Below are 16,462 nucleotides of genomic sequence, written 5' to 3'. Positions count from 1 at the left end.
TGTCTCCTTGCTAGTGTTGTCGTGATACCCAAAGAAACAAGCCTAAGACAATATTGTCTTAATATTTTTATTGGCCTATCGTTCAAACACACAACCCGAGACAAATAAGTAAAATTAGGGACAATATTTATGTTCTCTGTCTAAACTATATGATTACACGTACCAAAACTTTCAAAAAGATTCCAAGTAATGTGTAGTAGCTTTTCAGTATCATCTGGCTAAGCAGAGAGTAAAAGAAATTCCTCTGAAATTGGCAGGCTATGTAATTGTTATAGAATAAAAGCAATACCTAAATTTGTAACTGGCTAGGTTACTGAAAGCTCTGACCTGGATGGCCCAGGGTAGCCTGATCTCATCAGATCTCAGAAGCTAAGCAGGTTCAGCCCTGGTTAGTATTTGAATGGGAGACCACAAAGGAATACCAGCGTTGCTGTGCAGAGGAAGGCACTGGCAAACTACCTCTGTTAGTCTCTTGCCATGAAAACCCCAAAAAAGGGGTCGCCATAAGTTGGCTGCGACTTGACGGCACTTTACACACACACACAGGTTAATGAAAAACTTGTATACTAGGTTACCCAAAACCAAAATGTGAAAGTTAGCTTGGGTTCCTCCAGTTTACATTTGCCCCAGTTCAGAGTTCCCTCTCTACTACTTCCTGTTCACATTCCAGAGAATGTGAGACTTCCAGAGAAAGGAGATGAAGAAGGCAGGCAACCCTCCCTCTGTCTAGATTCAGTAGGGTTGCTGACCTCCAGGTACTAGCTGGAGATCTCCTGCTATTACAACTGATCTCCAGCCAACAGCGATCAGTTCACCTGGAGAAAATGGCAGTTTTGGCAATTGGATATGGCATTGAAGTCCCTCCCCTCCTCCAAACCCTGCCCTCCTCAGGCTCCGCCCCAAAAACTTCCCACTGGTGGCAAAGTAGGACTGGGCAACCCTAAGATTCAGCTCAGCTACAATTTCTCCCATGAAAGAACACCTGTTCACACACACATAGGGAGACAATTTTGGTCAAAAAACAGAATATAATAAATATGCAATGAAGCCCGCAGTATGAAACAAGCTACCAAGAAAGAACTGGAAAAGCCCCCCCCCCCCCAATACACTATCATATGGACTGGCAGAATGCTTACACAGAGGAAATTAAAAGGGAGGCTATCTGAACTTGGATTAGCCCAGTCAAGCAGACTTCCCTGATGATGGTCCTTACAGACTAGCCTAGGGATTTCAGTAACTCCTTGGAGCCCCAATAAGAAAAGACCTTTGGAGGGTATTTCACGGTGTCCTGTCTACACTGCTTTTTCTCCAGCACTGGGACATGAAAAGCTGAACATTTTGAGGAACTCAAATAACAAAGGGGAGGAACCAAACTGAAATGTTTGGGCTCAGTAATATTTAAGGGGGGAAAGTTCTCTTCTATTAGCTTTCTGCACTGCATATAACTGAACACATGCATGTCATAAATCTATTTCCAAAACACAACAATTATCTCATTAATATTTGAGAACACTATCTAATTTAAATTCTCCAAGGAAACTGAATATGACATTCAAGCCAGAAATTGAACAGTTCGTTTTTTTACTCATTTCTATCCAAAGCTGCTTTACTTGTAAAGATAACACGGTAATAGAAAACAGAATTATGAAGCTCAGTTAATCAGGAGCATAGTTGGCTAAAAAAAAACAAAAAAAGACTAGCATAAATGTACAAGAAATTCCTACTTCTTCACATACCTTTCCCCAGCTCTACATAAATTTGTTTGAGCTATCCCACTGTGTCAAGCCAACCTGCACGATTACTTACAGGGGTACCCGTTTAGTCAGAGGCATGCCTCGCATGGACTGATGCATCTTGTCTATGATAAAGCCATCTGGGCACAAAGTTAACTATTTGTGTTCCATAAGCTATTTTCCAAAAGAGAGCCAGCATGGGGTAGTGGTTAGAGTGACACAGGAACTTGGAGACTCAGGTTCAAAGTTCCTCTCTGACACAGAAGCTTGGTGGGTGGCCTTGAGCCAATCACACACTGGGGAAGGATGGAAGCCACTTGGAGTCCCCACTGGGGAGAAAGGTGGGGTATAAATCAAGTAAATAAACAAGCAGTGGCACGGTAGTTAAACGTAAACACAGTATAGAATCATATGTGTCATATGAATAACCAGTTAGAGTTATTCCAAAGAAAACTGGTTCAAATGAACTGATGGCAATATCTTCATGTTGTGAATATATCCAGTATTGGCAAACCTTCCATACAATGACAGCCTTTTAAATATGCACACCACGTCTATCAGAAGAGAACCAATATATGAATGAAACCGGCACAAAAAATAACCGCCGCTAGTGAAACTCCATTCGAGGCGAAAATAGCCACTTATTTTATTGTCAGCCAAAAATAATGAAGTAGCGCCAGTTTCCTTATCCACTGATGACATGCATCCCTGTATTTTTTGGGCTGACCGAAAGAGCCTTCAGAGGATTACAACCAAACGGTTAATTGACAAAGAGGACAGTTTCAAATATCCTGTTTTCCACAAAACTATTATCCCCCCCTTGCAAAAGGTCTGCATTTAATTTTAGGGTACCAGGGTGATTTTAGAAAGCCCCAACTTCTTTTTACGGTTGATCATTTCTTGATATACTTTATACTATGCCCTTTGCAGAAAAAAACAACAACAACCACACACACCAAAAAAACTGGCTTGGGTTCTGCCAAAATTTACCATGAGTGGTAGGACTTCTGCCTGCAGAGTATGACTTGTCAGTTCAATCCCTTTCTGCTGCAGCCCCAGGTGCTTTATGAAACACTGCTCCTTGGGAGGGGGAACCCCCAGGAACAGCATGAGGGGGACCCGGACATTTGCCGCAAAAGAGAAACATCGGGAAAAATTCCTCCCTGCACATGCAGATTCGTACAGTGGTATCCAACCCAAAGATATTACATGTATGCCTACACAAACTTTTTCCTGCTTTTTGTATTCAAAGATTCTCACAGCCAGCTGCCCATGAAGGGACTTGTACATAATGTCCAGAAATGAACACTACCAGTCAGCACTTCCAAGAGGAAGCAATGGAAAGAAATAAGTGCTTTCAGCCTACTATTTACATACATGACTTATGATCTTGCATGTGTAGATGTTTAGGAGCATCTACATATGATCACTACATACTTCCAATCATAATCGGCACCAGATTCAGTGCAGTGAATCTGATGCCCATTTGAACCAGCAGACCCTGCTGACATTCTTTCATCTACAATTATTTTTTGGTTGGACTGGGAAAGCCACCCCCCACACACACACAGAGAGAGAGAATTAAAATTAGGTATGGACATATGTAACAAATAAACCTGCATAGCCTTGTTATAAGGTTTTCAATTGTCTCTCTATTATAGCTTGAGCAATTCCTTCAAAGAGAAAACCATCTTAGCTATTGTGTTAGCTGAAGTTCTGAAATCAGATGCAAACTGTATTACATAGCTTTATTAACTGAAAGCAGACACCTAACTCTGACATCTATCTAGATCAGGGATGGGGAACGTCCGGCCCGGGTGCCAGAAACGGCCCGCGAGGACATTTTCAGTGGCCCTTGGGAGCTCCAGGGCCCTGCCATTGAAACATGGCGCCGCAGGGCGGCTTCAGGAACAGTTTTGGGAAGGGCCCTGGAGCTCCCGAGGGCCACTGAAAATGTTAATCAGTGAGTGGAGAAAGAAAGACGCTTCCCCCAAGGCTGCCTCAGCTGTTGAGTGGCAAGAGGGGTTTTTTAAGTGTGCCGCAGCGTTCCTGCACGTCCTGGCAGTGCGTGCAACCCTGTGCACAGCTATCAGACAGCTATCATCAAACAAGGTTTGCCGAGTGTTTCTCCTATTCGACAGCTATCATCAAACAAGGTTTGATGAGTGTTTCTCCTATTGTGTGTGGTTGTGTGAGGCTCGCTTGCACCCTCCCCTGGCCTCCCCGCCCCTGCATGCTCCTTACTTGTCGCGCGCCACTCCCACGAGTCACCACCGCACGCCACCGCGCTCTGCGCCCACGAGAGGGTCAAGCAAAATACATGGGTGTCCAAGAAAGACACTCCTTTCCCATGAAAACTCTAAATTCACTTTAAAAAAAAGATACAGGGACACGAGAGAATGCCTAGCTTTGCAAAGGTAATCCTTTTTCAGTCCAAGTTCTGCTAGAGCACCAAAAACAAATGGTACTTGGAAGAATCAACCTGCCTTCCTCATTAGGTGAAGACTGTGCAGGCATCAGGGCTGGTGTTAGAGGACTCTTTTGATTTGTTTGATTTAAAACATTTCTGCTGCACCTTTCCACCCCAAGGCGGACCGTCCCTTCTTCAGAGCTTCGCGTCTAAGACCTCTAGCAGAGAAGGGGTTCATTCATTGTTATAGCCGAATTTGCTTTCTTTAACTAATTCACAAGTTTGAATTGGGCTTTATGTTTGAATACAGTCTGATTTTAAAACAAATGCACACCCCGCACAAGCAACGCAGGATTCAACAGTGATGTGAGCCTGCTCTTTAAAGGGAAGTACAATCCCACTCTCAGATGAAATGGAACCCCACCTTGAACTTCCTGGTTTTGCGCATGGCTACTTCTCTCCTGAAATATGCATTTGATTGTTATGCTCTATAGACCGAGTTTTACTGGGCAGTTAAATAATCTGTAAGCTTTTTAAAGCAGAAAACACTGATTTAAAGTGTTACAGTTAGATTCAAAAAACTCATGTGGATTGATATTGAAAACTGAAAATGTACCCTTTTGTCTGCTGGTACTTAGGGCTCACAAGACATATAGCAGTTTGGAAGCAAAGCTATTTCCCTGCTAATGATCTAAATGAGCTGTGAATTACCCAGATGAAATTACTGGAATAAATGAAATACAAAGCTCTATCATTTTACGAAGACCACTATGGAGTAGTATTGACAGGCTACAAGAGAAATTATTGCATTCTTTCTTTACATAAAGTCTGTGTGGCTCCCAGCAGAGTGCGCTCAAATAGAGTATGCAGTGAAATAAATGCACCCAGCAGATGCACACCAATGTCTACTGTGTACCTGGTAAAATGAAACATGCAAAGCAGCCTCAAAAGCCAAAGCTCAGCTTAAGTTACAAGCAGCTGAAAACTAATTCAAATAGCAGGACAATCTGGCAAAGGAAGGGACAGATTTGGGGCAAAGACCCTAAACATAAGGAACCCCAACCTTTTTGAACCTGCAGCTCCCTATGGAATTCTGACACGGGGTGGTGGGTTGCCAGGGTCCCCACTTACCTTCAGCAGGAGCTTTCTGTGTTATGTGCGTGCACGCCGCCTGACGAGCAGGGCTGCAGCGGGCGGCCCGCTCGCCCTGGGAAGGGCGAGGGAAGGTACCCGGCTGGCGAGCGGGTATGCAATGGGCAGCCTGCTTGCCCCGGGGAGGGAGAGGAGAGGCTTCCCAGCTGGTCGATGGGCAGAGGGACACTTTACCGGGGGTTTGCCCGCCACCAGCGGGCACCTGGCAACCCTAGTACAACCACAAAATGGCTGCCAAAGGAGGCAGAGCCCCCCCACACACAGAAGAAGCCCAAGTGCAGGGGACAAGAGGAATGGTTTAAAGAAAATACACTGGGATAAACGAGTGGGAGAGAAAATAAAACTAACACCGCAGCAGCCGCTGCCACCACAATAATGTTATTTTAATCTGCACAGTCCATCAGATCGGCTGTGGCCAATCAGAAGCCCTACTGGGCAGAAGCCCCACCTGGCCCCACCCACTTTCCAAAAACACTTGGCAGGCATCACAAAAGGTCTCACAGGCACCACACTGGGGACTCCTGCCCTTACACATAAGCATAATAGTTACTGAAAGTGAAAATTTTATTGTATATAGCCATTGGCCATCACAATTTACTAAATGGAAAAAATAATAATACAAATGCAGCGGATTAGCAAATAAAATGTTAAAATAGATAACGGATTATACTAAAACCTTTCAATTTAAAAGATAAGTAGCTGCTCCTTCCGATAGCACGTTAAACCTTATTTTCTTTGCTGCAAGAGTAAACAAAAAGGCTCTATATGATGCATATGAATCAGTATCAGATAACAGAAATGTAATTTTCTCTGCATCCGAGTATGTATTAATACCGGATAATATCCTTGCCAAAAATGGGGCCTACATACAATGGGCAAAACAGGATGTAGTGAGCTAAGTCCTCCAGAGTTGAGGATCCACAAACACAGACACATTGATCTCTTGGTGTTCAAGAGTAATGCCCCACCAAAAAAGCTGTTGGCATAATTTGAAAGCGTAATGATGTAAAGGATGCTCTTATCGCGAGTTCAGCAGATTTAGTCAGATGCTCCAAGAAACTTCACCAGACGGTTGCTTCTACAAAAGTGCTTGTTTATTCACAGTGCAGTTCTATATACAATTTTAGCATAGCCCCTGGCTTAGTCAGTACATTCACGTCAACACTAAACCCTAGAGGCTGTGCTCCTCATATACATATCTCATGCATAGTTAATTGCCTGGCCACCTGGAGGTATTGCACCATACTACCGGTTCCATCCAGTTCTCTCCAGTCCACTCTGCTGGGGCAAGTCATTACTACACCTTGCATCAGCAAGATTAAGTGGATCTATTCTCTTACTGACAGCTCCTTCTCAGCTGTCCTGTCAAAATAATACAGCATGCTTGTATATTCTTGACAGCTCTAAGATTATAATTTACGATGTTAGCTAAATAGGGAGTTCTAAAGTGGTCATTTTAAATTGATTTGAACCACGGTGGTACTTTTGATTTTAAAATTAATGATCGATCGGTACATCAGCTTTACATATCCAGTCTCTAAACTGGTGGTTATCGTTGAAATTCCTAGAAGATCATCAGGGGTGGAGTGAAAGAATACTGTTAAGAAACCCGAGGTGCTTTGGGTCTTTAAATAACAAAAAATTAAAAGATTGATAACTAAGCAAATTAAATCTAAAGACTTTATTTCTCTTCCAGTGTTTTAAAGCCATGAAGAGTGCCTGGGACCTGTGAGAAGTGAGACCTGTTTCTTGCCTCATGCATGGGGTTGCCAACTCTGGGTTAGGAGATTTGGGGGAAGGAGCCTGAGGAGGATGGGATTGGGGGAGGGGGGATTTCAATGGGCCATAATACCTCATTAGAGTGCACCTTCCAAAGCTCCCATTTTCTCCAGGTGAACTGATCTCTGCCTCCTGGAGATCAGCTGTAATAGCAGGAGATCTCTAACCATCACCTGGAGGTTGGCAACCCTACTCATACAGGAGATCACACAGTAAAGGAACACAATAGAACTGTAATTTTTTTAACAGACAAAATATACTAAGCCAATATCAAAACAAAGTAATAATGGGAAAGAATTAGAAAGTGAGTTTCCCACCCATTCCCTTGCCCTTTAGTACAAGTTGTAACATTATTGCATTTATAGTCTTCACTAAGTGGTAATAAAAGACAGAGACTGATTATTCACAGTGCACAAAAATACTTGTTGGATACTCAAATATTAGCTTGTGGGTCCTTTTTTGCCACAGTACATAAAGGTGCCCCTCTTTGGTTGCCAAATACCTCCCAGTACCTGCACTACCTGCCTCTTGTGAATACTGGATTGTGCACAGTTGGTGTGCAAGTCAGAGATTCATTTCCATACAAAATACAGAATACATTTTATTTGCCTGCAATTTGGTAATGAGGACCCTTGGCTGAAGGACATAATTCCCAAGAATTCCATCTGAATTGGTCTGGAGGGGAGGAAAGTTAGAGCAAGACATGTGTTTCACACCCAAACTAACTGAAACAAAACAAGAAGAAATGAATGGTATAATCATGCAAACAAGAAAACAAAAAGGAAAAAAAGATCCATGCAGATTCCAAAATACCAGTACAGATGCACTACATATTTTTCCCTACAAAGTCTGCATTATATATTAAAATGTATGTAGATGCTCAGAATTCTTCTACATGTCACCAGAGGAAGAATGTCCTGATTCACTGCAACTACAGTTATAAAAAGGAGCTATTGTCAGGGAAATGGGTTCCTCAGAGCATCAGGATCACAAAAGGACAAATCTGAAAGTTTGTCTAACCCATCATTTCTTATTACTGTCCAGATGACAGGTTCGCTGTATAGCGTGTTCAAGAGTCACCGGTGTCTTCTGTTCAAAAGAACACTGCATGGCACGGAAGCCATTACTAAATACATGCTTGACATTTTCAAACAAATGGTTTGGTGGTCTGAGGAGAATGGTCTTTTCACCTGATTCCAGAGAAGAATAAAGCATAAGATGCCCTATACACACCCCAATCTGTCAGGCCACACACACACAAATTCAAGACACAGTGCTAGCTATTCACCTTTTTCTTTCTCCCCAAACAGAATGTTTGCATCTCCTTTCAAAGCAGTAGGACTTTTCATCATTTACTTATTGGCATTTTTCCATATGCCTTTAATACCTGCATAACCACCACCTTGAAACATCTCACTGCCTTTCAAATAACCAGGGTTTCGATTACAATACCATGAAAGAAAACAAAATATTGCTTCCCCCCTTTTTCCCCCCCTTTTCCTTCAGACTAGGATTTTACCCAGCAAAGCTAGCTTCTTAGATCTATGCTTATGACAAATCTCATAACTACAACAAAGCAATCCATTCGTACATAATTAAGGGAAGCACATTCTGTTGAAACCATAACAGACAGAAACTAAAGTAAAGAAATCACAGCAGATTGTAAACACACAGTGCGCATAAGCTGCATTTATAATTCCACAGGATATACATTTTTCATTGTAGCTTTACATGCTGCACATGGAGGCCCTCGTTTTTCATAATTAAATACGTGGTTTTTGTGTCCACAGAGACCATATAAAGCAACAATCCTAGGATAAAAACATGTCCAAACATTCTCAACAGAATCTCTTTTACATCAACACTCATTTATATCATCTAGCACTGTGGATTTATCTTACCTAATCACATGCTGCAACTAAGGAATGCTTGAGGGAGCTGAGGGGAGAAAAACACATCCTAAGAGACACATTCTAAGAGCCCCGTGGCACAGAGTGGTAAGCTGCAGTACTGCAGTCCAAGCTCTGCTCACGACCTGAGTTCGATCCCAACGGAAGTTGGTTTCAGGTAGCCGGTTCAAGGTTGACTCAGCCTTCCATCCTTCCAAGGTCGGTAAAACGAGTACCCAGCTTGCTGGGGGTAAAGGGAAGATGACTGGGGAAGGCACTGGCAAACCACCCCGTAAACAAAGTCTGCCTAGAAAACGTCGGGATGTGACATCACCCCATGGGTCAGGAATGACCTGGTGCTTGCACAGGGGACCTTTACCTTTTAAGAGACACAGGGCTGCAGACAATAAGAGGACATGCTGATGTCACCGCACTCCTTTTCCCTTGCAAACCGTGTAATGGAGCTATGAAAATACACAATGTAACGATGTGAGGACTACACATTACATGGGGGGGGTCAACACTTTTGGTTCAATTCCTGTATTTCAGGTATATGCAGTTCTACCATCAATGGGGTTGCCAGGTCCCCCTTTTGCCACCGGTGGGAGGTTTTGGGGGCGGAGTCTGAGTGGGGTGGGGTTTGGGGAGGGGGAGAAACTTCAATGCCATAGAGTCCAATTGCCAAAGCAGCCATTTTCTCCAGGTGAACTGATCTCTATCGGCTGGAGATCGGTTGAAATAGCAGGAGATCTCCAGATGGTATCTGGAGGTTGGCAACCTTAACCATCAGGAGAAGCCCTTTTCCAACAACAAGTCAGCCTGTTTTCTGGCTTGCAAATCAGTTGTAAAAAGGCTGCTTTCATTACGTTCTGAAAAGGACAAAATTGGAGCCTAGTCTGACCACTTGGACCATAGTAAGAGGATTCTTAGTTTGCACTGCTATCCCAAATCTCTGTGTAGGATAATGGAATTTGAAACAATGGCTAAAATACCTTCAAAGCTGTTGTTCTAGTGAAGGGATTCCAGAGCCTGCTGATCCTGTGGGCACTACTGATGTTTTGAAAACATGTAGTAGGCACCATCCCAAAAGAGCTGACTTGGGGGTGGGGGGAGGCAATCACAGAGTGTCAGAAGGTGCCAACCCAAGTATCCTCCTAGGATGGAAGCAGCTGTTTCCAAATGTTCACTACAGACATAAATGTCCTGCTCCTGCTCCAATGAGGTGGAAGAAAGCCATAATTGGCTCTTTGCTTGGGGCTCTAGGAAACATACTGGCAGGAACCATGTTGAGAATCACAGTTCTAGCAGAATCCTTATCTGAATCTTTGATGCTGCCAGTCACACACACTCAGACTAACCTGGACTCCTTGGTACATATCCTTTTTCACTGTCCTTAAGTGTATCAACTTAGGCTAAAATGCATTATACCATGTTTTAACAAATGGTCCGCATTTTCTCGAGGAACTTTGGAACAAAAGGTTGTTTTTCTTAGAGGACTCTGACCCTCAGTGTACTTATTTTGTTGCTCATTTTTGGGAGGCTCCAGAAAAGAGTTGAAGGGAGGTGTTTTTAGAGATAGGTCTTATTTAAGTTTTATGGTTTTATTGTTCAAGACCTCGGTCTAAGAACAGGGGGAAACAAAGAAAGACTCTCCCAGTCACTTGACCCCAATGTAAGATAAACACCTGACCCTAAATGCACCCAGAAAGCTTTAGCTACTAAACCAGACTAATAAGCCTAAAGAGTGGGAGAAAAGAGTCGGGACTGCAAACATTGACCTTTATGCTCATTTCTGTCTACAAGTTTGTGAGAAAATCTTTAACAAGTTACAAGAGGATACCAGCCAAGGAAGAAAAAAAGTCTTTGAAGGTTGCCAGGATATGGGATAAGTGAAGGGCAAGTATGTAGTTTAAATCCATGCCAGATGCACTAGGATAGATACCCTGTCAAGTTGGCCAGAAACCCTGTAGGAAGCTCGTTTACTTTTCCTTCCTAGTACTTGTAACTCAAGCCAAATGTGCTAACTAAAAATATGCTAACAAGTATTATGTATGCAGATGAATGAAGCACAAATATGTCATTCTAAATTTGTTCCTTAAACAAAACAAGCATATCTTAAAATGTACAACATGACAGAAATCAATCAGTTAAAGGATATAAAGAGGCTTCCTGGGGAGAATATGAAGACACCTTTCTCCCTTTTTCTTCCATATCAGTTCTACACATTTCCCTGCAATCTTTTAAAATGGCATTCCTATAGAAGGAAAGTATTTGCTGACAGAGAAAAGACATGTTGCCATTTTGCAAGAAAAAGAGGGACATCCTTTCTGATACAGGGCTCAGGGGGTTCAACAGTGCCTAAATCTGCCTAAACCCAGAAAGGACCAATAGCATTACCATCTGAAACACATCTGGAAACAGACTGACACAGAACATTATACTAGGCTTGTTCTCATTGGTCTGTTATTGCCAGTCCCAAGTGCTCGAGCTCTTCTTTTGAGCAAGGGCCTGGGACACTTGTACCAATGCCACAACCCATCTGTTCTACAACTCAGGCAAAGGGAAACCATAGTAACTTACAGGCTTCAAACGTGTCATAGTTTCTACATGCAATTCATGGGCAGGATGCTTAAACTGGCTGATTAAAACACATGGTAACCTTGTTTGCAAATGAAAGACTATATACCTGCATATCCTGTTAACAGACAAGAATGACCAAATCTTAAGCAGAGTCAATAAAAAAATGCATCGGTTTAAAAAAGCAAGGGTTCAAGGCAAAATGACACCTCAGTTTGAGCCATGGAAATATCTATATCAGGGGTGTCAAACTAATTCGTTAGGGGGGCCAGATATGACATAAATGTCACTTGGTCGGGCCAGGCCACACACATAAATAAATAAATAAATAAATAAATAAATAAAGGAGGGAGGGAGGGAGGGAGGGAGGGAAAGAAAGAAAAAGAAAGAAAGAAAGAAAGAAAGAAAGAAAGAAAGAAAGAAAGAAAGAAAGAAAGAAGGAAGGAAGGAAGGAAGGAAGGAAGGAAGGAAGGAAGGAAGGAAGGAAGGAAGGAAGGAAGGAAGGAAGGAAGGAAGAGGGAGGAGGGGGAGGCGGAGGGGGAGAGAAAGGGAGAAAGAGAGAGGAGGAGAGAGGGGGAGAAAGAGAGAGAGAGGGAGGGAGGGAGAGAGGGACAGAAAAAGAGGAAGAAAAGAGAAAAGCCTTCCCCCCACACCCGGACATGCTAGCGGCCCAGTGCGATCGCAGGAAGGCCTCCACCCCACCCTCGGGCGCACTAGCGGCCCCAGCGCAACAGCGGGAGGGCCTCCACCCCACCCCTGAGCGCGCTAGTGGCCCAGAGCGACCGCAGGAGGGCCTCCACCCCACCCAAGAGCCCGCTAGCGACCCAGCACGACCACAGGAGGGCCTCCCCCCCCTGGTCGTGTCAGCGGGCCCGCGCGCTCAGCGCAACCACACGAAAGCCTCAGCATGACAGGGCAGAAGCCTTCCCCACTCCCTCCCCGGCCAGCCACGGGCCCCAGGAAGCCCAGAAAAGGACAGGGGAGGGGGAAAAGGAGGACTAGATTCCTCAGCTCTGTGGGTCGGATAAAAGCCCTCTGGGGGTCGGATCCGGCCCGCGGGCCGCACGTTTGACACCCCTGATCTATATCATACTGATAAAATATGATACTGAAAAAATGGTCACAAACCACCACAGAATTTCTTAGCCTTAATGGAAAAAAATTAAGTCCTGGTGGGATCAAAGAATTATAATTGTGGGTGAGTTCTAAGTAGAGAAGATCTTAGAGGCTGGAGGGCAAAGAAATGGCTGATTAGGTCATATCAGTATATCAAATTCAACTTGCCATCTGCTACTGCATCTTGGTCCAAGTTGACCACTTAGAGTTGCTAGGTCACAAAGCTGCTGCAGATGTGCAAGCCACAGCTGGCAGAATTTCCCTGTCAGGATATATACAGTAGGACCAGCCATTTGTAACCTGGACCATACGGCTTCCAGGATGTGATCTACAAATGGGAGGTGTTGAAATATTGGGCAGCCCCTTCTCTCCACTTGTAATGATTTCTGGCAGCCAGCAGAGAAGAGGTTTTTATACCCCCACTTGTAACTTCTCTCTGCCCTGAAGATAAAAGTCCAGATTTCTTCCACAGTCCCTTAAAGCAGCACACAGACAAACAGGTATCAACCGTAACTTGGAGGAGTTAGCTGATAGCCATCAGGCACAAAAATCTTGTGGAACATATGCCTAAGAGCTGCTTATTGCAGGGGTTTCTGGGAACGATTTAATTATTTTTTCAAATGCCACAGTAAAATTACACTTTGTTTCACCCATGACTCACATAAACTCTGCTTAGTCTATTAGACATAAGGCAAAGTAAACATGGTTTTTACAGATGGACTCCTTCCCAAATTCTATCTATAACAGTGTTTCTATAAGTTATCAGCAAATTAGTTTGCTGAAGCCAAATAAAACAATATTTAAAGCAGCATTATTTCATCAGGGTTTTTTTTTGGGGGGGATGGGACTTTTTTTAAAAAAAACACTTCTTAAAGGTCGATTATTTAAAAATTATACATTAGTGAATAATCAGATCCTGTTTTATCTGTAGCAAAGGAAAGCATTCACAATGCTTCAGTCTGCCCATCTGCTACAAGTAATTAAATGTTCCTCTCCACAAATAAAGACCTAAATTTTAAAAATACTGCCGAATCTTGAGTCATCCTGCAAAGCCTCTGACTTGCATGCATAATTTTAGAAACGAAAACACTCCACTGTTGAGCATCCAACATGAGTGATGCTGTCATCATTTGAAATGCAGAGAAACATATTTGCTGGAGTTCAATGTATTGTTTTTTTAAGTCTTCTCACGCACACATTTTGGCTTTGCAACTGCATGAAAAGTAGAAGCTGTGATAACAATGAATTATTGGATACAACTCTCAAAGTTACGTTAAAGTTAAAAAGTAGTACCATAGTTTTTGCTATGTAATTGTCACCTATTAGAAAACAAACTCCCAATTTGCTGTTCAGACTTCAGAAAACTTGACTCTTAACCAGCTCTTGACTTAATTATAAATCCCACCCAAACTGCACATCTTGACAATGGCACACAGCAATTTGATTACAGCCAGATAAGACTTCACCGCTCCAAACCACCACTCTTAACCATAGGAATTCATCAGTGTTCCCGAAAATTGTCCCTTTTTCCCTACTAAGTCCTTCAAAGGAAAAAAGGGGGGATGGAGGAGTGGGTTTCTAAATGGAGAGATGGGTTTCTAACTTTTTCTTTCCCCCCCCCCGCCCCCAGCTTTCACATCTTATTCCTGATTGCAGCCTTTATTGTACAGTGGTTAGAGTTTCAGTCTAGGATCTGGGAGATCCAGGTTTGAATCCCTAAGCTGCCATGGAAACTTTCTGGATGACACTGGGCCAGTCATGCACACTCAGATCAACCGACCTCACAGTGCTGTTGTGTGGATAAAGTGCAAAGAATGTAAGCCACTTCGGGTTCCTACTGGGGAGAAAAGTGGGGTATAAACAAAGTAAGCAAATAAAAATAAATAATTATAAATTAGTAAAGTTTGCCTGTTAAAGACCTTGATGGTCCAGTTATTCTAAATAAAAAATTTAAAAGGCAATTAAAACTCTGCATTCGTTGCAAGAGCCTACTATTCTAGGGAAAGCAACAGGTTGCTGTTTTTTTTTTAAAATAATATCAGTAACAACAATTGTTAACAGGGAACTAGACTGATGATCTGTTCAAAACATGATCATATTTGCAGCATATTTATTAGTGACCCTTCTAACTACACTGCCTGATAAGACTAGATACTCACACAGAACATTGCCTTTACAACAGAGCTTTTTCAATTTCACAAACAGGGAAATGAGAGGTCATTTAAAAGAAGTATTGATGTTCTTTGCTTTGAAGCTGGATTTTGTTTTATGCTGAGCTGGTCATTTTTATAGTACCAGTGCGGGCCTCAATTGCCTTGTGAGTTATTTTCTAAATGCTTATTGTTATTTATTTTCATTTTATTTCTGCTTTTATGATTTAGTATCTGACAGTGGGTAAGAGCTGTTCAGTGCTTTCTTAAGAGGCAACAAATAACCATCACAACCCTGGGCCATTTCCAGAGACTACTCAAAGTTTGTCAAGCACCCTCCAAACTCCATATGGCCCCAGACCCCTACAAATACATGACAGCCTATCATTTCTAGCCTATGAACATAGAGTACTTTACATTGCATCCTTCCACTCAACTCCAATAATGGCAAGGCATTTGCCCAGCGCAAGGAACCTTCTTCCCACAAAAGACGTTCTTCAAACAGAAGAGCTTCTTGCACTGGAAGAAGGCACCGCCATTATTCACCAAGGGCAAAATATCAGCATGAATTCTAAGCAGGTTTAATAGTCGTGGATAAATTTCCATCTAGCAGCAACTGTCCAAAACAAATTATACACCCAGTAAGGAAATAAAATGTGTTACTCTTTGCAACAAATTCAGTCTGCACAATAAATGAGTGACATTGCGAGAAGTAACAAAACAAATGGACCTCCTCTTACTGACTGCTCTCTAAAACAATTCAGCCTTATTTTAACCCAAAGGATACTAGTGTAAAGCTAAGAGGCAAAACATAGTATACAGTTAAGAGTGCAGGAAAGGAATGGGCCAGCGTGCTGTAGTGGTTAGGAGCGGTGGACTCTAATCTGGTGAACTGGATTTGTTTCCCACTCCTTCACATGAAGCCGATGGGTGACTTTGGGCCAGTCACAGTTCTCTCCGAACTCTTTCAGCCCCACCTACCTCACAAGGTGTCTGTTGTGGGAAGAGGAAGGGAAGGTGATTTAAGTCAGTTTGAGACTCCTTAAGGTAGAGAAAATCGGGGTATAAAACCCAACTCTTCTTCTTCTGGGACTTTCCACTGAGATCAGAACATCTTCAGTAAATACATTGCAACAGGCAAACTTTAACAAGCACTGGCAATAAGAGAGCAATTTCTTGGGAAGTAGGTCAGTTCTCTTCACCCCCTCCAAAAACAATAGGATTATCGGGTGAATTACAGCAGTATATAAAAGCCCTTTGAGATCAAAACCATGGGAAAATTACTGAACGATTACCAAAACTTTTTATAGTAAGAATGTGGAAGCTCTGCAGGTTATTTAAGAGAAACATACCCTTGATACTGAAGACCCGAACAGGACAAATCAACATCATGCCATTATTGATATGCAAAGGCCACTCAGTGTGGTAGCTTCTACCAACCCACAAGGACGGGTTGTGTGAGGATGCTGACCTCAGGTTGTGTGAGGATTCTTGGAGCCTGAGAGTCCAATACAAAGTAGACGTTGCCTGACATTAAAAAACAACAACAAGAAAGACCGAAAGGATGCATCTTAGTGTGTATTCAGATCAAGTCATGGGGATGAATAACTTTATTTGTTCTAATGTTTCCTTGGACTTACTTTGTAGTTTCTAGTC

At 42.7% G+C, this 16,462-nt stretch overlaps 1 protein-coding gene across 3 annotated transcripts in view; it reads right to left on the bottom strand.

Moving 5' to 3' along the window:
* Window positions 1-16,462, bottom strand: part of GALNT13 (polypeptide N-acetylgalactosaminyltransferase 13) — a 214,198-nt gene that overhangs the window by 145,575 nt on the left and 52,161 nt on the right. The window lies entirely within an intron of this gene.

This window comes from Euleptes europaea, chromosome 15 (genome assembly GCF_029931775.1).
Source record: "Euleptes europaea isolate rEulEur1 chromosome 15, rEulEur1.hap1, whole genome shotgun sequence".
NCBI lineage: Eukaryota > Metazoa > Chordata > Lepidosauria > Squamata > Sphaerodactylidae > Euleptes > Euleptes europaea.
Note: the sequence above shows the minus strand (reverse complement) of the source record. Positions and strands in the feature narration are given on the sequence as shown.